Source organism: Amphibalanus amphitrite, unplaced genomic scaffold (assembly GCF_019059575.1).
Source record: "Amphibalanus amphitrite isolate SeventyFive unplaced genomic scaffold, NRLGWU_Aamphi_draft 000054F_arrow, whole genome shotgun sequence".
Taxonomy (NCBI): Eukaryota; Metazoa; Arthropoda; class Thecostraca; order Balanomorpha; family Balanidae; genus Amphibalanus; species Amphibalanus amphitrite.
The window spans coordinates 403,006-424,550 of NW_024881550.1; the positions used below are offsets into that span (position 1 = coordinate 403,006).

General features: G+C 50.5%; 1 long non-coding RNA gene across 2 annotated transcripts; it reads right to left on the minus strand.

Moving 5' to 3' along the window:
- Positions 1 to 354: 354 nt before the first annotated feature.
- On the minus strand, positions 355 to 21,091 carry LOC122378036. 2 transcript variants are annotated; one of them, XR_006255958.1, is made up of 7 exons: positions 20,151 to 21,091; positions 3,061 to 3,327; positions 2,434 to 2,559; positions 2,156 to 2,264; positions 1,843 to 2,025; positions 1,558 to 1,727; positions 355 to 1,343 (listed from the first exon to the last, which is right to left on the minus strand). It is a non-coding gene; the product is annotated as an uncharacterized LOC122378036 (long non-coding RNA). The 2 variants fall into 2 exon arrangements; XR_006255959.1 differs by having other exon boundaries at positions 1,554 to 1,727.
- Between the last annotated feature and the right edge of the window lie 454 nt (positions 21,092 to 21,545).

Below are 21,545 nucleotides of genomic sequence, written 5' to 3' on the forward strand. Positions count from 1 at the left end.
ATCCGCACACGGATAGCGACGGATATCCATCACACCTACCCCAGTTACTATATTTTCTACATGTAAACATATGCTGGCGATATAATGCAGCCAAAATTATCACAGTGCTTTGTCCCGGGCACCACATATACTCCTGAGCTGAATGTTCAATTTTTGTTCTCCTTTTCTTTTAAACTGAACTAGATTGAGCAGGATTTTTATTGGACAAGATTGTTGACGGCCCTCCTGTGAAACGAGACTCGATGAATTCTTAAACTCCCTAGTTATTTTGTAACAAACCTAGATTCGTTGCATACTAACTAGGGAGGTTGCAACGACCCTAGTTTCGTTCCAACGTCCCGGAACGAGCAGTTATTTTGTAACGTCCCTAGGGTCGTTGCAAACAAACTGATCGTTCAGGGAGGTTACATTCACCCTAGGGTCGTTGCAAACTAACTGAAATCGCATACTCCCTGTAACATATACAACGATCAAGGACAACATAACAAACTTAGACGCAAAGAAAAGGCATATTTTAACATAAGAGTTCATAAGATTTAACATAAAATTGGACGCTTCCGCCTGGACAAGGACGACTTCCCGCCCGCCCCGAGTATACGCAGTACGCACCCGCGGCCACCGACTGAAGGTCCTCAAGCAAAGAAGCCAGCGGCCAGCCGCGTCCGGCGCAACGGGTAATCCTAGTGCCTTCAATGTATAGATCAGGTATAAGATCTGGTCACGGACTTTTGTGTCGCACTTATTTTACATAGCGTCGGCGCATATACTTCGCCTTGTCGTGGATTTGCTGAGGTGTGAAGCGGCCCAGCACTGCACTGACATCTTTTGAGATGTCACGAGCGTCGTAGCGCCGCTTTTCGCCGGTTATGAATTCTCGGCATGCAGACGCTAGGGCTTGCGACTCTGCTGATGACCAAATCGTTCCTTCCTGTCTTGTGCCACCACTTGGGCCCTGTCGCCGTCCACGTGGCGCAGAGGCGGCGGCAGCAGACCACCGGCTGATGTACCGGCGGTGGCGGTGACGCCACCAGCTGATGGAGTGGCTGCGGCGTCCGGAGTGGTGGCGGCAGCAGCATCGTCTTCACCTTCGGTAGAGGGACCGACGCGGTTTGAGACGCAGTGGAAGAATCAGCGGCAGCGGAGGAATCGGCGGTGGTGGCGTGTTCGGGCTGCTCCCATTCGGAACTCGGAGTCACTGCTGCTGCCGCTGCTGTCTCCAGCGACGAGCCGCTGCCGCTTTCTTATGATGGCGTCGTGCCCTCGCAGACACGCCGACCCCGCCGTGCACATCGTACACGTATAGTTGGGTGTCTCGGGAGTGCGCCATCGACGCCGCTACGTACCTACAACAAAAGAGAAATAAGTTAGTATTATCTAACGGTACCAAAGTTTTGATAGTTTTAGACAATTATGTGGTTTTAATTAAATGTAGCTAGTGCACGGGGTTGTATAATAAAGGTCCTCACATTTTAAGGAACGTAAGTTAATAGGAAAGTCGAAAGGACATTTTATTTTGTTAAACGCTTTATTTCGTCAACAAACACTGAGCTTACATACTCCTGGTTCTCTGACGTCGGCGCAAGGCCGATCACAGTTCCGTAGCGGATGCCGCGAGACGTCAGGGCTGGCACGTCGGCATTTTCCCCCATGGCCTCCAGCCACACCGTTCTTAAGATCTTAGCCGCATTGCTCGAGTCAATGGCTGAGCCTCCCTGATTGATGAACAGCTAAAACACACAGGGACGAAAAAAAGGTCAGATGTGCGCCGTCTGCTCTCTGAACGATCATGAAATATATACAATCGAAACCGGACTTAATAATATATATGCACTTTTCACTTACTCGGCCGCTGTCCTCAGAAGGGGCGCCACTGCCGACCGCCAGCAGGAGAGGCCTCTCCTGGTCGCGGTAATAGCGCAGCCGGTGCCAGGCCTTCAGGAGGCATGGCGCTTCGTGGCGGTGTTGTCTGGCCGTCTTGAAAGTCCAGTTTCTGATCAGCTTGTGGCTTTTGCCGAGTTCTGCGTCCTGAAATAAACAAAGGAAAACGCAATTAAACACTTTCATTTCAGTTACGCACAAAGGAGAAGGATCATGGTCACAAAGGAGAAGGATCATGGTAAGTACATCATGGTTACTACCAATGCCAAAGGCTTACCCGTCATCAGCAGAATGGTCATCAGACGGTTTCTGGCGGTCCTGGCCGTGTGTAGCGTCGGGAGATCTCCCGGCCCGGGGATCACCTCCATCGCCTTTGCCAGGTCCGGCTGAAAAGAGAAAAGCATAGCCAAGTTTGCTGAATCTGTAATTTGTTTCCATAACATCAAACCTTGTTCAAAATTTCTCCCATATAACTCTGTTATAGATTTTATCACGAAATCAATGCGATCATATTAAAATAGTTGCAAAGGTAAATGTATTTATTTTATTTTTTACCCTCAGAAAGCGCTCCTGCGCCTCAAGGCTTAAAATGCGTTCCGCCTGGCCCCTGTAGTGTTGCTCTGCGTCTCGCTCGGTTGTTTTCAGTGCTCGGCGCCAGCCACCGAGACGTTCCTTCATGGTCTGTAAATACGGGAAATAGTCGTGATGTATGTTATCACCAAAAATACCATCCATCTGGAGATTATGTGTACACTCAGCCCTCTGCAAACTGCGTGGTAGGTATTCTTTTTTCGACAAAACCGAGAATAACGCGAATACTATGCCATCGGTCACTCGGAAATCGTAACAGTATGACGCGCGAGACTTCGCACCTTAGATTGGCATTATCATCGTGTTCATTTTCTATCCAGTTTGGCAACAAAATCCAAAAGTTTATTTTTGCCCCCAAAACAGACTTTTGCATTTTGTTGCCACACAAGGCGTATACTTTGTCTAGTGATGGACCTAATCGAAGAAGTGGAGCATGACGCATCTATTTGCAGTGAGTTCCGACCGACTGATAACATAGCCTTTGAAAAATCACCGGTTTTGTCGAAAAAAGAATACCTACCACGCTGTCTGCTGAGGGCTGTACATTGACAGAATATGACACCCCAAGTACAAAGCAAAACAATGACTTACGCCCAGCATAGGCGACCAGCGCCTCGCGTCCACGCCGAGAGCCACGGCGTCCGAGAATGAATGCATAGTCCAGGAAGTCGGCGATGGACCGGACCTGAGCTCTCCACGTGGACGTGCGCAGGTCCCCGTAGCGTTTTTGTGTCAGAAGGTCAGAATCCAGCCGTCGTTCTTTCAGTCCAGCATTGGACCGCTGAGGGCCCTGAACAGGTCCTCCGTTGTTTGACGCTCCAGCGGTAGGCTGGTAATGTTAGGCAGCCAAAGGCGAAGCTGCAAACAAGAAAACATTATGGTCAATATAACACCATATCATTGCCATCACATTTAAAGGGACTGTCCCACCTTTGCATTAGTTCTGAGTTGAGATAGCCAAGTTGGCGGCCAGGTTCAGAAACCACTATATATCCTGGTCGCAATATCCTCAGTTTCGTGGCATTAAAGAAATTTGTTCCCTTCATTTAAAAAGTGGGCCTTAGCTAAGGCCCTATCTCTTAACCCTCGCCGGCCGAGGGGGGGGGGGGCGGGTGCCGCCCCCCCAAAGGGTTTTTTCGAGATAGCTCCGAACACGCTGGCGATAGAGAGCTGAAACTTTGCATACCTGACCTTTGATCCAAGCCGCATCTTTTGACACCAACCGCATTTTTGGGTCAGGTCAGGTCACTGACCTATGACGTCATAAGCGAACCTCTGCACGGTCTTCAGATGTCGCAACTTCGCAACGCCCTCACTGCCAGAGGAGATGTCACATGGAAATGAAACTTGCAGGATCTAGTATCCATTATGAGTTTCACACAACTTGTATACCTCGGATTTTTCATAAAGGTCATATGAGGTCAGGCCACCTTTGAAAAATTTCCCATTTTATTTTTCCTAGGATAAGAAGCTTCTGTTTTTACCTAATATCGCAAAAAAATCAAAAATGGGCCTGGAATAGTGCCTTTTTCGCCTAAAAGTTTATCGGTTTTTAGATATGTATAACAACTGTAGTGGGCTCACCTGCAAACAGGCGTCGGGCAACAATCGCGAATGCGGCGCACTTGTGACAATAAGCAAAGGTCATTATAGTGTTACGACCATACGACGTACAGTCTGTCTTAAAAGTACCGCGCAAAGTGGCGGTGGATCCATCAAGCCTGACCGAGAAAGGTCTGCTTTAATTTGAAAGTCACCGAACCAATTGAGCTGGGGAATGGACGAGGATGTCCATTGCTTCGGTGACCCAAATTTAGCAGGCCCTTCCTCAGTCAGGCTCGATGGATCCACCGCCACTTTGCGCGGTACTTTTAAGACAGACTGTACGGGAATGAGTTATCAGCTGTCTAATCGTAGACAACACAATGTCGAGCCTTAAACTGTAAGCCCGTATTGGTACTGTTTCTTTTATTTGGCTGTCGAACATTATTTATGGTTTGAAATATGATTTTATGTAAAATAATTGATATGAAAAAGCCGTCTTATAAGTTATGACCCCATTTCACCACACGCAAGTGGCAGAAATGACAATGATCAGCTGACGCATTTTTCTTGGCCGAAGTCAGAGCGCGCGGCCCGACGCACCACGCGTATTTGGAAATTCCGACCTCGACGAGCATCAGAAGCCACCTAACAGGCGTGTTCGAAACCGCAGGAGATGATGATGAACGGGTTTATCGAAACTTGATTGGATGAGCATATCGGTAATAGCGATTTCAGTGTGTGCATTTATTGTTCATAGTGGTGTGAAATGTGGTTGGGGTACGACCGACAACCCGTCGGGGCGAATTTCGCACTGGGGTACTCAAAATTTGAAGAATTTAAGACGTTTCCATGAGTTTTGAAGGTATGGATAAGTTCTAAAAATCCGGTTCTCCTTATCTGGGCCATTAACTCCATACGGTCCAAGAAAGCTGGCACACTACCTTTAACCCGGCAGGCGATGGGCCTCCCAGCCACCTTCCGCGCGGTGGGGGGGGGGGCATTTTTTTGCCCCCCCCCCCCACACTGGGCCGGGGGTCCGGAAAAGTGTTAGAAATTATTTGTGATTGAGTTGTTGATCTCAGTGACAAGCAAACATGCTAAAAACGAAGTGGGGCTGCTTAAACCTCGCCGGACCTATTGTCGGACCCCCACCCCCTCGGCCGGCCGAGGGGGGAGGGTTGGTACGACCCCTTTTTGCCGTTTCGCCCCTAATGGAGCAAGAGCCTCGCGGAAAAAAACAAGCGTGTGCGCCGTTTCAAGGCGGAAGGATTGATACCCGATTTTAAGGTCCCAGGTCAACCGGTAACCTCTGAGGTGAAGTCAAAAAGCCCAAGATAGGGTTTGGTTTTTGGCAAATAATTTCGCAAAAAATGGCCGCAGAGCAGCGATTTTGGCACCATCGTGTTCGCCTGGCTCAGGCGCGTCGAGTGGTATACTTTTTGTTCGGGTGAGGTCAACTTAAGGTATTGACCTCGAGTCAAGGTCAGTTCAGAGCCCATCAGGCCACGAACTTAATCGAAGGAGGTCGTATTGCATATCATTCGATTCGGGAGGTCTTCCCGAGTCCATTGGTGGCTTTCCCGAGTCGCTGGCTCAATTTGATCGTGAGTTATTGACGAGAAACTCCTATGACCAGTGTGACGTCATAAATGACGTCACGGAAGGTCAAAAATGCAAAAGTAAAGCATCGGATCTTGCAAGGAGTGCACGAAATCACGATTCCGTGTGCTTGAGATAGTTTGAAATCATTCCATGCGCAAAAATAACAGTTTCCTTATTTCCCCATTCACTTTTAATGGTGAGGTCACGTGACCTCGAAGAGTAGCAGGCATTAGCAAAAATTGCGAGTAGGGCATGACAGAAAGATGATTGGTGGTTTGTATGGCATGACCATTTTTTAACGGCTCGAAATAACATTTCTCAAAAGTCTAACTAATGAGCAAGTTGTTGTTGATTATCACTGACTTGTGTTTAGGGGTTAATAATGACTGAATTTTTGAGTTTGGCCCAGAAATGTTGACAGCATTGTGTGCGTTGATCAATTCTGAGCTCAGGGACATATATTTCATCCAGATTATAAGTGTTTGTTTTTCACAACTTCCAGCGTTTTAAAGAGCGCCGGTCCTTCAGTAGAGCGGCGAGGTGACAATTGCCCCTACATCATGTGGTTTACTGGCGCATATCTCGAAAAGTAGCAGGGAAAAGCAGCAAAGCACCTACATGGAACAAAAGATGAGTAATCAGAGGCTAGTATGAAATGTTCATTTTTAGCCGCTCGAAATAACGTTTTTATAAAAGTCTAATTGAAAAATTGGATATGATTTTAAATTACGTCTTGCAGCTGCTTGCAAACAGCTAGCTTATCTTGCAGAAAAGCGATGCAATATGTCAGAATGATGTTGGCACAGTGAACAACAGTGCCCTGAACTAGTCTGACAAGAAATTTCGTTCAAAACGATTGGTCAACTAATAAATTACCACTTAAGTTCATCATTAAAATCGGTAAATGTGGTGGCCTATAGAGTCTAAATTGTCTTGTGTTTGGTGACATGTGACGACCTCAATTTTGACCTTAGGGCAAAACTAGCATCGGAATCGTATTTTTCGATCAATTTGGGATTAAATGGTACCTATTTTGTTCATATTGCGGACAGTCAGTTTGGGGGAATTTCTAGCGCTTTTTCAGGCTGCCGGCCTACAGTGCCCCCCTCGTATCTCCGAAACTACTGGACGGATCCGCAAAATTCAAACGGCGTTCGATAGCCCTGTCAAATTTGTTGAAGGAAACCAAATTTCATTGACCTCGGGGTCACCGATGACGTCACAGGTCAGGTCAAAGATAAAATGTTTCACCGTTCACGGGGCCTCTAGGGAAAGCGCTATAACACCGAGTAAAACGCATTTTGTCGAAAATCAGCGATAAGGCTTCAGTTGTCTAGTACATACGTTGCTATTAGAGGTCACTGGTCATACCAGGTCAGTTCACAGGTCAGGTCACCAAAGGTCACCAAGGGTCACCACATGAACCCAACTTTACTAAAGTTGTGGGATGCATGTTTTATGGCCAGTTTTTCATTTCCTACTCAATGGTATTGGTTATAAGACCATTAGGTACGGTTTAGGTCACTTTCTGGTGGAGGTCAGGTCAAAAAAGGTCAGATTTCAAAGTTGATATTTTTGCATAAAATGGGTACCGGTTCGATGCAGCTCGTCACGGGGAGTCTAATGGTCAGTGGCGTATCCAGGGGGGAGGCCAAGAGGCCATGGCCTCCCCCTTTGGCATCAAACATGCAAGTGGGCCCTTTGGGTTACTTGAGTGCAGTGACGTACCCAAGGGGGGCCATGGGGGCCCTGGGGGGCGCCCTGGTTACCTGAGGGTCCCCCTGGTCACCTGAGGGGTCCCTGGTTATCTGGGGGGCCCCTTGTTACCTGAGGGGCCCATGGTTATCTGAGGGGCCCCTGGTTACCTGATTGGTCCCTAGTTATCTGAAGGACTCCTGGTTACCTAAGGGGCCCCTGGCTACAGGGGGCCCTGGTTACCTGAGGGCCCTGGTTGTCTGAGGGGCCCATGGTTACCTGAGGGGCCCCTGGTTTCCTGCGGGTCCCTGCTTACCTGAGGGGCCCCTGATTACATAAGGGGCCCGTGATTGCCTGAGAGCCCCTGATTATCTTAGAGGCCCCTGGTTACCAGTGGGGCTTTTTGGTATATGAGGGCCCCTGGTAATCTGAGGGCCCCCTGGTTACCTGAGGGGCCCCTAGTTATTTAAGGGGCCCCTAGCTACCTGAGGGGCCCCTGATCCCCTGGGTGACCCCTGGCCAGTGATCTGAAGAAACCCTGGTCACCTGAAGGGCCCATGGAACGGCCCCTGCAGTCACATAAAGGCCCTTAGTTACCCGTAGAGCCCCTGGCATAACCGTCCCCTAGTTATCAGAGGTCCTCTGGTCACCTGGTGGGCTCCTGGTTAATTGAAAGACCCCTGGTCAATTGAAAGGCCCTGATCAATTGAAAGGCCCCTGGTCACCTGAGAGGCCCCTGATTACCTGAACGGCCCGTGATCACTCGGATTCAATGGTAACGCCTAAGTGATGGCCCCCACCAGTGTCTCTAAGCCCTAAGGCCCTCACAACGGCGCCTGCGAGGACCCCACACCAGCGCATCTGACGGCCTTTCACCGACACCTCTGAGGGACTAACACAGGTGACTCTGAGGCGCTCGCTCGCTTCACTTCCTCATAAAATACCGTGCATTTTATGCATACTTCTCAAGCAAAAAATGATATTTTTACCTGCCAATTTTGCACATTTTCTCAGGGCTTAGACAGACAGACAGACAGACAGACAGACAGACGGACAAAGAGGCCCGTCTTCAAGGGGGGATCGGACCCACTGTGCCCAACCCCCTCATCGAAAGGCTCTGGATACGCCCCTGCCTGGGTTGACAGCGGCATCCGGGTGACCCGTGGGCCCCTTTGAGAGCAGGCCTCCTGGGCGAAATCCTGGGTACGTGCCTGCTTGAGTGTCCCAAGAGAAACGACCTTCAGGGCCTCATCCAAATTACTGCCCCAAGCATAAATAAAGTTAAACTGCGTCAAACTATCTTAAAATGCCATTTGATGGCCCTCATAGGCCCTCAGAGGCCAAGGCTGAGCCCCCAGAGGCTAGCGTGGGCCCTCAGAGTTCGCTTTGGCGGCCATAAAGAAGCTTAGACTCGAGCGTGGGATCCTTTGACGCTGGTGTAGAGCCCTAAGGAGCCAGCGCTCAGCCCTCTAAGGCCAGCGTGGGGCCCTCTAAGGCCATTGTGGGGTCTTCTAAGGCCAGTGTGGGGCGCTCTATGTCTAGCATGGGGCCGTCTATGTCCAGCGTGGGGTCTTTTAAGCCCAGCGACATGGGGCCTTCTTAGGTCAGATTGAGGCCCATTGGCCACCGAGACTAGCTTGGGCCCTCTGAAGACAATGTGGAGCCCTTTTAGGCCAGTGTGGGACACTCTGTGACCAGCGTGAACCCTCTGAGGCCAGCGTGAGGCCATCTGTCATCTGACTTCAGACTTCAGAGGCTGGTGCTGGACCCTCAGAAGCCAGCGCGGGCCTTCATAGGCTGACGTCGGGACATTAGAGGCCACCTCGAGGGCCTCAGCAGCTACTTTTCAGATCTTATGCATGTTTGTGCCCCTGAGGTAGGAGTGGCGTGGGACCCTCAGCGGGCATCATGGGCTTCTAGAGACCGGCGTGGGTTCGAGAGCGGCATAGGGTCGTCAGACTGACTCAAAGACTCCCAAGAGGCAGCGGGGGGGGGGGGCTATGAGGTCAGCTATAGCATGGGTCTCCTGAGGCCATTATGGGGCCCGGAGGCCAGCGTGGTTCACTCTGTTAACGGTGTGGGGCTTTCAGGGGCCAGAATGAGCCCTCAGAGGTCGGAGTGAGGCCAATGTGGGCGACATAGAGGCGAGCCATCACAGGGGTGTCGATTTTTCAAAATGGTTGGGGGTGCTCAACCCCTGCACCGGGTGACAGATTGCAGCTTTGCCATGCGGCACAACCGTACAAGGCGGGGTTGGTTATCCCCATAAGGTACTGATAATGCCGGGATTTCTATATACTAACATTTCCCAAGGGCAGAACGTTCTTCTTGAAAATCATTCTGCTCGTCCTAGTACTTGGCTACCTGATTACATAAACATCTTTCCGAAAAAAATATATATATTTGCCGGCAGCATGGCAGCAGCCCCGACACCTCTGTAATAAGGTGACAGAAACCAATGACGGTGATTAGCACCGGTGCAGCAGCCGCTGCGGTCCGCAGGGGCGGACATTGCGCGGAGGCAACGGTAGCTACGAGGCTCTGGCGGTAATCAGACGATCCCAATATCGATGAAAAATGACAGGTGATCGCATTTGGATATTTACGGGTTTACGATTTTCCCCAGTGGCGTAGCCAGGTGGGCCGTGAGGCACGTGCCCCCCCCCCCCCCATCAGGTTCGGGCCTCAGGGTCCCCTCGGGTTATTCGGGCCTGAGGGGCCCTGAGGCGCCAATTGGCCGCTAAGGGTCAATGCTGGCCATATTTGGACATAGAAGGGATCCACGGGGCTCGTAAAAACCCCTCATGGGCCCACAAGTACCAACACTAAGATCTCCACAAGGGCCCCAAGCCAGTCTCTGAGGGCCACTTGGCGGCCTCTGAGGGCCCTTACCGGCTTCGGAGGGCCACATGTCGGACTATAGGGGTCTTAACCGGCCTATTCCCAGCCAGCAACTTTGGTCCTGGCCGTAGCTGGTCTTACTCTGGCTAGCTCCGGCATTTGCTCCGGCTAAAGTACGGGCAAGGTCTGGGGCTCTACTGGAGCTGACACACGATACCGGAGCTCGCCCGCATCACAGCCGGACTTATGCCGCATCAGCCGTGCCGTACCTCCACCGTACTTCAGCCACAGTAAGCCAGAGCAGCTATGAGGTGCAGCCGGACCTGGTCGTAGGGAGCCGGACTTGAGCCATGGCAGGGAGTCTGACTTGAGCCAGACTTGGCGGTTCGGAACCATAACAACCCGGGAGCGCTACGGCATATACTGGCTAGCCGGAATAGAGCCGTATCGACCCAAACCCCGGATCTGACGGCGATACCCTCGTCAGTTACCAGCGACCCTGACGGTCCCACACAGGTGACTCGGAGGGTCACAGCGGCGTCTGAGAGCACCATGTCCGGTCTCTGAGAACCCCACAAGGCTCCTGAAGGCACCCACGGTGACCTCTTGATATCTTCTTGTCGGCCTATGAAGGGTCCGTTCCGTAACAGCAGTTCTGAGGGTCACACGCGCGCCTGTGATGGCCCTAAACCAGTGTCTCTGAAGTCTGAGAGCCCCCACAACGGCGCCTGTGAGGGCCATCACCGGCAACTGTGTGGAGCACCTACACCGGCGCCTCCGAGGGCCATACATTGCCATATCTGAGGGCCCCGCACTAGTGCCTCTTAAGGCCCTATATCGGCGGCTCTGAGGGCCCAACACCGTCGCTTCTGAAGGCCCCACAAGCAGGGATGCGGAGCCGGAGCCGGAGCTGGAGCCGCCGGAGCCGGTATATTTTGCCCGGAGCCGGAGCCGGAGCCGGAGCCGTGAAACAACACAGCCCGGAGCCGGAGCCGGAGCCGGAGCCGTCAAAAAAGGGGCGACTCCGGCTCCGAGGAAAACAAATATTGACCTAACTCGGTTTGACAGTACAAAGCAGTAAAACATGTGGGTATTCCAAATATCCTTGTTATACAAATACAGAAACAACGTGTGCCAATCCAATCGCCTTTTTTCTTCCACCCGTATTTAATTAATCGCATAGGGAATGTACTGAGTAGGAGCCGGAGCCGGAGCCGGAGCCGCCGGAGCCGGACCATTTTACTCGGAACCGGAGCCGGAGCCGGAGCCGTATTGACATTTCACCCGGAGCCGGAGCCGATTTTTTCTCCGGAGCCGGAGCCGGAGCCGTCTGAAATTTCTACGGCTCCGCATCCCTGCCCACAAGTGCACATATGATGGCCACCCACCGGTGACATTTGAAGGCCCCACACCGGCGACTCTGAGGGCCCCATCGGCGTCTGAGTCCGTGCCGGTCTCTAAAGACGACCCCACAGGGTTTCTGAAGGTACCACCGGCATCTGATGGCCCTTTGCCGGCCTCTGAGGGCCCGTCGCCGGTATCTGGAGCCCCCTGCCGGCTTGTAAAGGGTACGCGTTATCAGCTCTAAGGGTCAGACACTCGTGTACTACGGACCCACACCAGTGTCTCTGCAGTCTGCAACTTAACGTCTTTTTTCGCCCTTCTTCTTAAGACTAACTTTTCTTTTCTTTGCATTTTTATTTCATGCATTGTAAATTGCGTAATTGTTTTATTTTTAGTAGTGAAAGACTGCGGAACCAATTATTTTCCTCAAGCAGAGTTAGTGGGAGTTATTGAGGGACAAAATAATTGGGGGTGCTGACTGGAACATTTGGGGGTGCCCGGAAAACCATTGGGGGGTGCTCATTTGAGCATTGGGGGTGCTGCAGCACCCCCAAAAGTATACAAATCGACACCCATGCATCAGAGTCTAGATTTAATCATCATTGATGATGATGATGATGATGATGATGATGATGATGATGGTCACAGCTCAACCCGAGTCGGGCCCTTCTAAAGTTAAGGGTATCAGCCCTCAACCAGCGCAAGCCACTAAGAGATTAACATCTTCCCTTTGAAAAATATCGTAAAAATCGTAAATCGTTATCGTAAAAATTACAAAACATTTTGCTTTTGATAATTTTTAGTGGCCCCGGCGACGACCAAAGCAAAACAAAAAAACTGTATGGCTACTGCTGAAATAAATTGTGCACTACATACAGAGCTATCGATATCGATGGCTTTTTTATGTTTTTTTCTTTTTTAGATTGCCGAATGTGCCTAAAAAGGCTCCCTCACATGGTGAAAGTGGCAAAGAACCGTACCTGGGCGTGGGTTAAATATGCCACTACTGGGGCCCCTAAGGTAAGGGTGGGGCCCCTTGAGCAGGTTTGGCCTCCCCTTTTCAAGATCCTGGATACGCCACTGCTAATGGTGGTCTTTGTTTTGCGCTACGAGGTCTAGAATTGCTAAAAATTGAGTTTGAAAATTTGACGTCATCAATTTTGAACTGTTTTTTTCGCTATAACTTGGCCAAAAAAAAGAGGTATTGATCTCAAAGTTGGTATGTAGATAGAAGGCGGTAGGGACTATCACATATATTCCGTTTTTTTTCGAAATTCAAAAACTTTTTGGATTTGTCGGCTATTATATTCAAAAAATATATTTTTGTTTTTTTTTTTGGGTCAAAATCCAAAAAATTCGAAAAACCTAAATAGCAGTTTTGTAGCCCTCTTAATTCCACACCTTTTATGTTCGGAACATTTTTCTGTATCTCTAAAGCTGTAGGCTTGACAGCTCTTCCCGCGAAACCTTTTTTTGGGTCGAAAATGGCAAACATGACGTCACTCTGACGTCATTAGCGGCCAACCTATCATAGCCTTTGGAAAAATTTTTGGTCACCATGTGCGTTAGCTACTCCCGGGAGGGTACTGAAAGTTTGGTGACGATCGGCGCAGCAGTTCTCGAGATATATCGAAAAAACTAAAGGGGGGTGGGCAAAAAAATGCCCCCCCTCCGCCTGGAAGGTTAACCCTCGCCGGACCTATTGCTTTTCTACATACGCGCCGGCCAAGGGGAGGGGGTGAGCGGGTACGACCCCCCTCGCCGTTTCGCCCCTGGTGGAGCTAGCGCGTGGCGGAAAAAAAGAGCGTGTGTGCCGTTCCGAGGCGCAGAGATTGGTACCCGATTTTAAGGTCCTAGGTCAACCGGTGACCTCTGAGGTCAGGTCAAGTGCCCCAAGGTACGGTTTAGTTTTTGGCGAATAACTTCGCAAAAAACGGTCGCAGAGCCACGATTTTGGCAGCATCGTGTTCGCCTCGCTCAGGCGCGTCGAATGATATACTTTTTATTTGGGTCAGGTCAACTTAGGGTGTTGCCCTCAGGTCACGGTCAGTTCAGCGCCCCCAGGTCACGAAGTTGGTCGAAAGAGGTCAAGTCGCATATCATTCGATTCGGCAGGTCTTCCTGAGTTCATTGGTGGCTTTCCTGGCTCGCTAGCTCAATTTGATCGGGAGTGATTGACGAAAAATTAAAATGACCTTGATGACGTTGTAAATGACGTCACGCAAGGTCAACATTGCAAAAGTGACGCATGTAACCTTGCAAGGAGTACATCAAATCACGATTCTGTGTGCTTGAGATAGTTGGAGATCGTTCCCGGCGCCAGAATAGCAGTTTTCATTTTTCCCCATTGACTTTTAATGGGGAGGTCACGAAAATGACCTGACCTCATATGAGCTTTAGGAAAAATCCAAGATATACAAGTTGTGAGACTCGTTATGGATACTAGATCCTGCAAGTTTCATTTCCCTGTGAGTTTCCTCTGGGAGGGCGTTGTGAAGTTGCGACATCTGAAGACCGTGCAGAGGTTCACTTATAACGTCATAGGTCAGTGACCTGACCTGACTCGAAAATGCCGTTGGTGTCAAAAGATCTGGCTTGAATCAAAGGCTAGGTATGCCAAGTTTCAGCTTTCCATCGCCAGTGTGTTAGGAGCTATCGCGGAAAAAACCCTAGGGGGGGGGGGGGGGGCGGCACCCGCCGTCCCCCCATCGGCCGGCGAGGGTTAATTGAGTACCTTATTGCTTCGTTTGTGTATGTGCATGAAGAACATTTACCTCTTGAATGATACCATAAACTGCGTTTGAATTTCAGTTATTTTTGGGTAGGTATATAATTTATGCTAGCGGCCGCAAAACGCCAACAGTAGGTGCGATGAAAGAGACACCTCAGTGAGCTGGTCATAAGGTCGCCTGAGACAGTGTCCCTTACGATCCGAGATATAGCTACCTGCAAGTTGAGAAGATGCTTCTTCCTGCAAGTTTCATTTCTCTGCAAAAGATAACTTCGCACTGATGGCCTTCGGATTTTTTTTTTTTTACCAAGTAGGGGCTTCCTTACAACGTGACCGTCATTAGAAAGGTAAATAGTATTCACTTAAAGCAGTGCTAAATGACAGACATACTGAAAGATAAATGACCGACATCAGATATCGCGCTACAAACAATCACTGTAGAATTCACAAAACGCACTGACACCTGGCTCCGAAGGCATCCATATACCTACCATTTTACATGCTAAAATGCTTTACAATCCAGAAGTGGCTATATTGCGATGCATTGTTGCTAATTGGGGCAAATAGATGGGGAAAATGTTTAAAACATTCCTTTTGCAGTGGGGCTATATATTGCGCTAGGCAACCTTGCTTGCAAACGCTTAAGTATTGTTTGTTTTTGAAACGGGCCTTCGTCTAAACCTATTATCCGAAGGCCACGTTACTGACACTCATACGAAAACGGAACATTAAATGCATTTTCTATACAAACGAAACTCATAATCAGGTGACAACCAAAGTATAGCGTCTTACCATACCTACCCGTAATATAAAACACCCCGTTTCGAAATGTCTTGGAAAAGCTCATTCACGCTCGAATGCAGCATACCAGTGCTTTATGCATTATTTTGTTTAATGGTTGAAAGATAAGGTCTTTAAAATAGTATATGGCATAGTGCGTTATATAGGCTGTGAGTTTTGCACCGATGAACTTGTGACCATGGTTTGTACCTATGTATGTATGCATAACACTCCAATGTATGTACAGTCTGCTTTTCTTTTTGCTCTATCTTAGATGAAAAGTTATAAGCGAAAAACATTTGACCTATTTTAGCAAAATTTTTACATTTATATCCCCCAAAAACTCCCTAAATTTTGACCTAGAGCAACCAAATTTGCACAAGGGTGAGAACTCCAAGGGGCCCACCTACCTACCAAATTTGGTGTTTCTAGGTGCCATAGGAGCCAATCGCGAGGGGGGTCGCATCGACCCCCCTCCCCCTGCCAGGCCGTGTTATGAAAAATGCCCTGCCAGGGCGAGGGTTAAAAGTACCGCGCAAAGTGACGGTGGATCCATCAACCCTGACCGAGGAAGGGCCTGCTATAATCTGAAAGTCACCGAACCAAATGACCTGGGGAATGGACGAGGATATCCATTGTTTCGGTGACTAGCAGTCCTTCCTCGGTCAGGCTTGATGGATCCACTGTTACTTTGCGCAGTACTTTTAAGACATACTGTGCAATGACGTAAGCTTTAAAACCTACCACGTGGAGGCTTGAGATCGTAAATAAATAAATATAGATAAATACCTAATAGTATATGGTCAAATAACTAGTCTAGCGGTGACACACTTCCCCTCGCCAGTATTGGTGTTTTGACAGCCGCAAACGTATAAGGGCGGGGGAAGTCCGTTGGACCCCCCTTGCCGTCTCACCCCTGATCGAGCTAGAGCTTCGCGAAAAAACGAGCGTGTTTCCCGTGACAAGAGGAAGCCGATAATACCCAATTTTAAGGTCCTAGGTCATTGGTTGACCTTCCAAGCCAGGTCAATGGCCCAAAAGTCGGGAAAATCGAGACCAGTTAGGTCGTAAAGTGTGGCTGCTACGGGGTTATTCGGGGTTCTGATCACGAATATCATGTTAGTTTTTATCACAGATGATGTCTTCATGCTTTTAGGCCAGGTCGGGTCAGGTCAGTTCAGGTCAACCAGTAGTGGCCGGGTATTCGTAGTAGGTGTCAACCGCCTCTGACAGCTTCGTAACATGTTACGATGGCACCAAAACTACTTCGTAAATGCTCATATGATTGCTAAATTCGAATTAAGCTAAAAAAAAAAACTAGCCTAGAAACATGTAAAAGTTAACCGAGCTCATTTAAGGTCAGTGACCTGTCCTGAGCTTCAAGTGAACTTGACACCCACCCTAACGCATAGGAGCAATATCTATCACATGTTTGAACCCTTGAAACCACGAAAAGAGTGCAAACGCGCGGCTAAGAGGAGACGACATACGCCGAATCGCGATTCCGGCCAAACATGGTCTCGAAAAGTAGGTCACAGGTCAAAGGTCATTTGCGTCAGGGTCATGAAATTGTTAGGGTAGGTGTAAAATTGATGAACGCGAGGGTAATGAAAGTTCCGTCGCGATCAGCGGGTTTTTACACGAGTTATTTGCGAAAACCGAGAGGGGGCTGTTCGACCCCCCCCCCTACACCGGCGAGGGCTAGGGGGGAGGGGCGTTTCTCACGGTTCTTCCTACCTAAGATCATTGTTAAGATCTGAAATGAGAAATCATAAAACATGGCTCACAGCAGGGCTGAAGCGTGAAATACGCAAGCATGGCTACTCAAGCTTGATCAGCTCAACGATTAAAAAAAAAAACAGTTCAGGCTCTCCGCCGATGATGACAGCCTGGTCGGGTAGTTCGCTCCGCGACAGGGTCCGTCTGCTTTGTGCGGCGCGGCACGGCGCGGCGGGGGGGGGGGGGGGAGGCGGCGATGCGTCTGAAAGGCGACGCTCGGACGTCCCGGGAATCACCTGTCACCATGCGGCGCGGCGGTCGGTCCCTCCGACCCTTCCCATTGTTACCTGACTGCGGGTGCCGGTTCCCCCCGGAAGGGTCACTTTGGTATGCGAAATCTTCACTCGTTAATCGGACAGGAGGGGAGCAGTAGACATTCGATGGAGTAGGCGATTCGGGCGTAGGTCAGCCGGGCGTAGGTCAGCCGGGCGTAGACATTCGATGGAGTAGGCGATTCGGGCGTAGGTCAGCCGGGCGTAGACATTCGATGGAGTAGGCGATTCGGGCGTAGGTCAGCCGGGCGTAGGTCAGCCGGGCGTAGACATTTGATGGAGTAGGCGATTCGGGCGTAGGTTAGCCGGGCGTAGGTCACCCGGGCGTAGACATTCGATGGAGTAGGCGATTCGGGCGTAGGTCAGCCGGGCGTAGGCCACCCGGGCGTAGGTCACCCGGGCCTGAGCCGACCCCGCCGCGAACCGAGCGGACGGTGAGGATTATCGGGGCGGGCGCCGGCCCGGCGCGGTTTCTGCTCGACTGCGGGGACCGCTTCCGTCTACTGCGGCGACATGCTATTATGAGTGCGGCGCGCTGGGCACCTATCGTACTGATCGTTTACAATTGTGATTCCTCCCGTGTTATATAAACAATCGACACCACCCGCAATGGGGGGACCTTTCCGGGCAAAATGAATGGGAAGACGAAAGATAAAGGAGAGAGAGAGAGAGAGAGAGAGAGAGAGAGAGAGAGAGAGAGAGAGAGAGAGAGAGAGAGAGAGAGAGAGAGAGAGAGAGAGAGAGAGAGAAAGAGAAAGAGAGAGAGAGAGAGAGAGGGAAGAGAGAGAGAGAGAGAGAGAGAGAGAGAGAGAGAGAGAGAGAGAGAGAGAGAGAGAGAGAGAGAGAGAGAGAGAGAGAGAGAGAGAGAGAGAGAGAGAGAGAGAGAGAGAGAGAGAGAGAGAGAGAGAATGGTCAAAGAAACGAGGGAAGTGGATGATGTGAGCGTTTTTTGGGAAGGGCTAACTACAGGGAAGGGGAGCCAGACAACCAGACATTCCTGGACGGTCGCCAGACGCACCGACCGACATTTTTGACAAATCCACGGACCGACAATCTAACCCATTTGACAGAAGGACGTGCAGACAATTGGACCGACAAACCGACGGAGTGGCTAGCGAGACAGGTCGACCCTCTCACCGACTGGATGGCGTGCAATCTGACGAGTAAACAGACGAACGGGCTGACAGAGAGACAGACAGACAGGCAGACAGACAGACAGACAGACAGACAGGCCGAAGACTTATCGATCGACTTGACGAGGACCACAGTTGGGAAGGTGGCGGTGTCGATTATTTACACGCATACTTGAATGCACTGTAAAAATGGATCAACTTTAGTGTCCGTTAAATGCTAGATGACTCGAATGATCCTCGGGTTTAATCGGATCATCCAGACCATTCTCAACTAATATAATGCCCTAATAAGACAACTAACCGCATTGATCTCCTTCTTTACAAACAAAGGTCCATGTTCAATCGTTCTTTGACAGCGTAATTAATTGCTTGTCACTGACCTGGCTCGGCCCCGACACGCTCCCGACGCGCGCCCGGCCGGCCGTCCCGCTCCGACTCGCTAATCCGCTGCTCCGCCCGGCCCGTCTGATCCCTTCCCATGCGGCAGACCGCCCCCCGCATTCCTTCCGAGAGCCCAGCTGACCGACACCGTACGGCCGCGGGGTGAGTGATTAATGGCACGCGATTGTTCCTATTCTTTCCTTGGATAATATAACAATCAACAGGACAGCTAATGATCTAAATGTGTAGCGTACTACTGCATTTTGCCGTGTCGTAAGGAATCTGAGCGCAAAGCAACTCTGTAAGTCAATTGAGGTGATATCGAGCTATTTATGAATTATAAGAATAAGTTGGATTGCTTCCCATCAAACGTTCTACTTTACTTTGGAGACCGAACTATAATTACAGCTTAAAGTTACCCATAAGCACGGCTTTTTCACTTACATTACTCCATACGACGAAATGACACGGCAAATACCAAGTATAGCGTGATGGCACGTATAATATTTCAGACTACTTGAAAATAAGGACCTAACACTTAGATGCTGTATAAAAATTATTAGCCGATCAGATAAATCTGAGGTGTGAGCTACCGATTCTAAACCGAAATTAAACTGAGATATCCAAAATGAGGGCCGGTAAATGACGATAATGGACTGACGATATTTCGCAACGAGGTATAGAATTAACTGGAAACCGAACAAAATAAACAGAACAAGAAACATTTTAATGCTGGGAAACTTAGCTACGGAACTACCATCACCAAACTATACGCCATCAGTGATCAGCCGGCCGGCCGGCCGGTTCAGCCGCACCGCTAGCACAGACGCTGATGTGAGACAAATCATTTGCGCCGCCGGCATCCTCGTGATTAGTGGACCCATCGTGACCCACACGATATCCCCCCAGTCTTGTCACCTGCAAAGCCCACTGAAGTGCCCCGGCCCCGCCGTAAACGTGTTTAAACTTCCCGATCGCTCCCCATTTGTGATCTCATTTCCCAACTAACTCTGAAAGAATCGTTCCTCTATCCCCGGTTTATTCACAAAAGCGGAGAGATCAAATTAGCCAAAGACTTTACACCGACCAATTCTAAAAAAAGAAATTGATATCAACTTTAAGATAACAGCGCTAATAACCTATTTCCCCTAAGAGCTAGTGGCACGAATGGCAAACCAAGGTAACAAAGTGCAATCAAACCCGGAAGCCGGACGATAGGCCAGTCAGATAATTAACATGCGCAGGCAGAAAGCATTCTTTCCCCCCCCCCCCCCTCAGAGATTAACCCGGGGAGCACCTCTGATGAGCGAAGCAGAGCCCGACCACGACGCCACGCCACAGTGCCAGGTGTCAGGGCACGCCTCCCCTGTGACTCTGCTAATGACCCCATCGTTTATCCCCACACACCACACTCACATACACCCACAACTATTCTACTGTCCCCTCTAATCAGATCCATCAGTAACCAATAAGGCCGGATTAATCACCTCAGGGAGAGAGAGAGAGAGACCAGGGCGGCAAACAGGGCACATGATAAGGAAAAGATGGGCTGAGCAGACTTGTGCCACCAGTGCTTACCTTTTGGTGCTGGGTGCCAAATCTGATACAATGGCTGGCTGGGTGGCGCTGAGCTGACCGTTGAATGACGAGAGATTGAGACGAGCAGACGAGGCGTGGTACCGGCGCAGACTGCGAATGTAACCGGCGAGCAGGTCTTGGCTCCCGTGCAGTGACTTACTTGTTTACTGGCGTCAGCCCTCTGGGTCGTCGAGCCGGCGGCGGGAAGCTGGCCATGACCGAAGAGATAGAGATGAGGGCAGGCGCCAGACGGCGCCGACCCGTCCACCTCTTGCGTCACCACCGACTGGACTGTCCTCCACTGTCTCTGTCCGTCCTTCTCGTGAGTCCTCCTCTCTCTTTTCTGCCCTTTTTCTGTCCCTCTCGCCGCCTCCTCGGGCCATCTTCTGAATCCTCAACTTCGCTCCGCCCCTCTTCTTCCGATATTGGTTGTATTCCTTGCCAAAAAGGTTCATGTTTCCATCAGTTTGACCCTGGATTTGAGCTCTGAATCGTCCAACTTTTGCAGCGTGCCCTCCGGCGGGCCGTAGTCATGGTGATATTTTGTCTTCGATGGTGCTCCTCCTATTTCGAATTTCCCTTGCTCTGATAGGTGGGAACTCATAAGCTCCCACCCCTTCCCACGAAAATGTAACCTCAGGGCCAGCTGCCATGGTGTCGTGGCTCCGCCCACATTTCCATCTTCCATTCGAGCCTCAGACGCACTCCTGATGCCGGTCGCTGAGGATGGGGAGAGGCGGAGCGGCGGTCCAGCTGCATATGGGTCACCGTATAATGGTGCTCCATGTCCCGGAATTCGGCGAAGTCCTTGATCAATTCCGAGCTGCCTGAAATAGCAATATTTTTCTTCCCTTACCTCCCCCTTTCCCCCGATGTCCGCCCTGCCAGACGTGCCCTCCACGCCGATGGTGATGGCAGGCTGACGCCGGCCGTCTGGTGGGGGGGGGGGGGGGAGGTGTGGGAGCCGAGAGATGACCCATTTCGCACGGCGGCCGGTGCCGAAAACAGCTGCGCCCTGCTTGCCCGGTGAAGGTTCCTGGTGTTATGCTCCTGCCACTGCGTGCCTTCCAGGTGATCGCGTGTTTTTGAATGGCACGCGTGTCCGGGTCAACTGAAGCCGACGCCGGCCGTCTGGTGGGGTGCGGGTAGGGGGCCGAAAGATGACCTCTGTCCCATGGCGAGCGTCGTCAAAGCAGGTCTCCCTTCTTTCAGTGATGGCCCGGCGGATCAATTGAACGTAGCGCTGTCGTGTGCTACCCTTTCAGAATGTTGTTCTGTTGAGTCCGGTCGGAATTTTCTCATGATCGTCGGACGGTCATCGGTGGAATTGCCAGTTATTTTTGGATGTCAGCTGCCGTGAGCGAGCCGGGCCTGGACAGATGCTGATCCTCTGTG